Source organism: Haemorhous mexicanus, chromosome 16, assembly GCF_027477595.1.
Source record: "Haemorhous mexicanus isolate bHaeMex1 chromosome 16, bHaeMex1.pri, whole genome shotgun sequence".
Classification (NCBI taxonomy): domain Eukaryota; kingdom Metazoa; phylum Chordata; class Aves; order Passeriformes; family Fringillidae; genus Haemorhous; species Haemorhous mexicanus.
The window spans coordinates 5,458,690-5,463,421 of NC_082356.1; the positions used below are offsets into that span (position 1 = coordinate 5,458,690).

The 4,732-nt window shown below is 54.3% G+C and overlaps 1 pseudogene; it reads left to right on the forward strand.

Annotated features, from left to right (window-relative positions):
* Positions 1-1,740: 1,740 nt before the first annotated feature.
* The window catches only part of LOC132334711 (zinc finger protein 850-like), a 209,251-nt pseudogene continuing 206,259 nt past the window's right edge, over positions 1,741-4,732 (forward strand).

Below are 4,732 nucleotides of genomic sequence, written 5' to 3' on the forward strand. Positions count from 1 at the left end.
GCATTGCTACCCAGATATAATCTGGAGATTCTGACAACCCAGGACGGCTTCCCACTGGATTCCCCAGAGGAACAAAAGCTGCTTCTACTTCCACGGATCTGTGGAGGAAGAATACACTCTTTTTTACAGGACCCCCCCTGCTCCAACAGAACCACACCTGACACTTCAGGAAGACTGCAGCCACTTTTCCAGCTGGACTGCTACCAACCCCCTGACCAACAGGGTATCAGGTTGAGTTCTGTCTCTGTCAGTATTCTTCTAGTGTATTACATTGTTTTATTTTATCCTTTTTTTGTTTCCCTTTCCCTATTAAAGAACTGTTATTTCCTGCTCCCATGTTTTTCTTCTGAGAGCCCCTTAATTTAAAATTCATAGCAATTCAGAGGGATGGGGAGGGTTTGCATTCTCCATTTCAGGGGAGACTCCTGTCTTCCTTAGCAGGCACCTGTCTTTCCAAAACAAGACAATAGGAAATAAAGTTACAAAATAATTTCTTTCAGTTCTATTCATTTTCAGCCAGTTCCAGTTTGTTTTTCACAGTTCCACCGTCTCAGCTTACTGTGTTTGCGTCCTCCTTTCTCCCCTGCCTTTCTCTGCCTGCTCTGTTTCTCTCTCAGTGTCTCCCTTGAGCTCCTACCAAAGACCCTGCCCTGATTTAATTCCCAATCCACGAGCTACAACAACCATGGGAGAAGTTATGAAGGTTGGCAGTGAAATGTCACTGTAGGATCTTGCTCCGCTTGGCTTTTGGGTCCCTTCTTAAGGGCTTTGCCTTCAAGGGCAGGAACATAATTTCCTGGCTGGGAACTGGAATTCCAGCCCCTGGGAGTGTGTGCCATGGATCCCAGAGGGGCATTCCAGAGGCTCCCAGGGTGCTGCTCCTGCCGTGCCTCCCAAGGAGCTGTGCAGGGCCAGGGAACAAGGTCCAGCAGCTCTGTGGGCTCCCAGAGCACACAGCAAAGGTGGCTTTGCTGGACATTTTCCAACACATTTCTGGCTGGAAGCACAGGGAGGGAGGAAATGGAAGCAGGTCCCCGAGAGAATCCTGGAAGGATTGCGGTGGGAAGGGACCCTGCCCCCGGGTTATGATTTCGCCTCTGCCCCAGTGAAGGTGCAAATGAGACCGTGGGAACGCAACCTGTGGATCTGCTCAAACCTGGATTGAGCTGAAAAAGAATTGGGGAGGAGAAAGGGAGAGAAATACATCGGGAAGAGGTCTCAGAGAGACAGAAAGAAATAGGAAAGAGTTCTTGGGCGGGAGAAAGAAAGAGGAAAGAGACCTCAGATGGAGGGAAAGAAATAGGAAAGAGGTCTCCGTGGGAGAGAAAGAAATCGGAAAATGGTCTCAGAGGGAGAGAAAAAAATAGGAAAAAGTTCTCAGAGAGAGAGAGAAGGAAAGAGGAAAAGGCTCCGGCCCGGACTCCGCAGCTCCGAGGGACACCCGCAGGGCACAGCGCCGTTCACAATTCCAGCCAATCAGAGAACGCACTAAACAATTTCCAGCCAACCAGAGCCTTTCTCGCCGATGACTCACCGGTTGCCGGGCGGACCCGCAGACCCCAGCGGCCCCCGGAGCGGAATTTGGGGCTCGGGCCAGGGGGACTGATCCGCACCGGGGGGGTCCCCGAGCCCCCTGCCCACCCCTGGGGCCGATCGGGGGCTCCCCCCACCCAGCAGCCGGTGCTGAGCAGAGGGGTGGGGCAGAGGGGTGGGAAAGGGGGGTCCGGGCTGGGAGTGGAGGAAATGCGGGAGGAAGAGGAGGGAGGGAAGGAGGAAGAGGAGCGGGAGAATCCCGCCGCTCGTACCGCCCGCACGCTGAGTGTGCAGCACCCCCTGCCCCGGGAGCATCGCCCCCAGCCCCGAGCCGCAGGTGAGGGCGGAGGCCGAGCTCGCCCCGACTCCAGCGAGGGGTCTCCGGGAGGATTTTTTTGGAGAGTGTTCGGAGCCGGCAGATCCCGGACTCGAGCCCCGGATATCTCCGGGCCTCCCAAGAGGAGCTTTTTCAGAGGGAGAGGAGCCGCGATCGCCCCTGGGGAGGGTCCCGGGGGGTCCACGTGGGGATGGCCCCGTACCAACGGGGTGGGACATTGGTTTTGGGGATCCCCGTGAGAGCCGGGGCTGTGGAACAGGGGATCCCCGGGGTGGGGAGGGGGGAAGGGGCAATACCGGAGCTGGGGGACCCCCGGCAGCCTGGAGATGAGGGGGGATGGGACCCCCTAACCCTGGCAGGGGTGTGTCCTGGGGTGACTTCATGATGCTCGTACCCCCATCGGTCCGTTCAGCCCAGAAATGTGTTCTGCACCTTTAAGGCTGCCTCCGAGCGCGAAGGGGAGGAGGAAGAAGCAGCAGTTTGTTTTCAGAAACTACACTCACTCCTCCACATTCCATCTCCTGGATTGTTCTGCTGCCTTAAGGAGCTGGAACAGAGGCCAGACGGAGCTAAGAGGAATAAAGTGAATTTTTATTCAATTTTCTTCAAAGGCCACACTCTGGCAGTACCGGAGCCATAGTGGTGTCTCTGCCCGGATGGCTCCAAGATGGGAGCATAAGAGGGCTCGGTCACAAGATCTCACATTTTTATAAGTTTTAGTCCATTTGTATATAGGAGTTAACTGCCCAATCAATAGCTTCAAATTATGAAGTTTCATCCTCCTTCCTTGCTTGCCCACCCTCCTCTTTTCATGTTGTTTGCGCTTTGGGCCTGAAGTTTGAAGAGATTGTCCTTGAGTCTCCAGCTAGAATGGGATTGTTTTGTCTTCACCACCCCGGGAAAAGATCCCAGTAATACTTAATATAAAGCTAAAAGCTGCACACCAAAACAGAACAGAAAAACTTAAAATCTAAGGTATCAGTTGTCTATAAATGGACAGACAGCAGGACAGAGCTCTCCTTTGCTTTTAGTTAGTTTTTAGCTTCCTGAGGCAGAGAAGTTCCCTGGACTGTGTTTTTTCTTTTTCTTTGGAGCTCTTTAAACCTGCTCTGGACTGAACACCCAGAACACCACTGGCAGCTCGCACCTGTGGTCCACCGGGCCGGTTCTGGGCCACAGCATTTCCAGTGCCAGAGGGACTGAAAAGAGACTGATAAGAGACTGATCAGAGACTGAGTGAGCCGAGTTACAGCCCACGGAGGGACTTTCTGAGTTTGTCATCTCTTTTGGAGTGGCAGAGGTTTTATTTTTTAATATTGTTTATTTTTTGTGCTGGTGATGCTTTGCCTTTTAAATAAACAGTTTTTTCCCCTTTTCTTCATGGAAATCTTTTCTCGATCTGGTTGGGGGAGGGACTGCTATAATTTTCTTTCTAGAGGAAACCCCTTTTGGGGGTTTTATCCCAAATTTGCCCTAAACCAGGACAGGGTTGTGGGAAGAGGAGGGAGCCCCAAGTGGCTGGATTGAGGGGAGGCTGGAGAGGGGGACCCTGAAACCCCCCAGCATCCCTAAGCAGGACCGTGGAGACGGGGGATCCCCAGAACCCATGGGATCCCCAGCAGCCCTGAGACGGGGGACTACCAGAACCACAGAGGGATGAGACTGGAAATAGGACACTCCTGGTGGCTTTTTTTGATTCACTCTTGATTTTGGAGGTTTTTATGGACACCAGGTAACTTCTAGAGATGGACTTGGGCAGGAGGAATCCCCAGCCCAAGGCATTCACACCTTGTTTTTTCCCAAACCAGGATTTCCCATTCCCAAACCTTGGCTGAATGAAGGAGGAGAAGGCTATGAGGAAGAGGAAGATGCCCCAGGACACCCAGGCAGGTGAGGAGGAAGTCAGTGCCCCTTTCCCCCTCTTTCCTGCTCCATCTCCCAGCCCAGCATGGCCCCTGGCTGCAGGACAACCCTGCTGCCAATGCCGTCCTGCTGGGGATGCACTGTGGGGATCTCCTTTCCCTTCCCTCTGGCACGCAGGCACGTCCCATTCTCTCCTTGTCCTTCCTCCCCCAGGGAAGGAACTGAGGATGGAGACCAGGGAGGACCAATGCCCGGGGCAGAACCTCATGGAAGAGCCCATTTTGGGCAGCTTCGCAGTGCAGGAATCCAATGGGGAGGAAAAGCCCCAGAGGTCCCAGAGGAGAAGGGACACCAATCCCAGCCCAGGTTGCTCTGAGGGGGAAATACCAGTCCTGGGCCAGGAAGGTGGACAGAGCTTCAGCCAGAGCTCAGAGCTGGTGGCCCATGAGCAGCTTCATGAGAGCAAGAGGCCCTTTGAGTGCTTGGAGTGTGGGAAGAGCTTCAGGAAGAGATTCAACCTGATCTCCACCGGAGGATCCACACTGGGGAAAGGCCCTATGAGTGCTTGGAATGTGGGATGAGCTTCAGCCACAGGTCTGACCTGGGTGTCCACCAGAGGTTCCACACCGGGGAGAGGCCCTACAAGTGCCCTGAGTGTCAGAAGAGGTTTCACACCAGGTCCCACCTCCTTGTACATGAGCGGATTCACAGAGAGGAGAGGCCCTTCCGCTGCCCTGACTGCGGGATGGGCTTCAAACACAACTCCACCCTCGTCACCCACCGGCGCATCCACTCTGGGGAGAGGCCCTACGAGTGTCCCCAGTGTGGGAAGAGCTTCTCAGACCGCTCGTTCTTTACCCGACACCAACAGAGGCACTGGTAAGGGAAGCCCTGCAAGAGCCCCGACTGCAGGAAGAGCTTCGTGTGCTGCTCCAACTCCATCCCCATCAGAGGTCCCACATTAGTTAGAGCCCTGGTGATCCACATTCCCTTTGATAC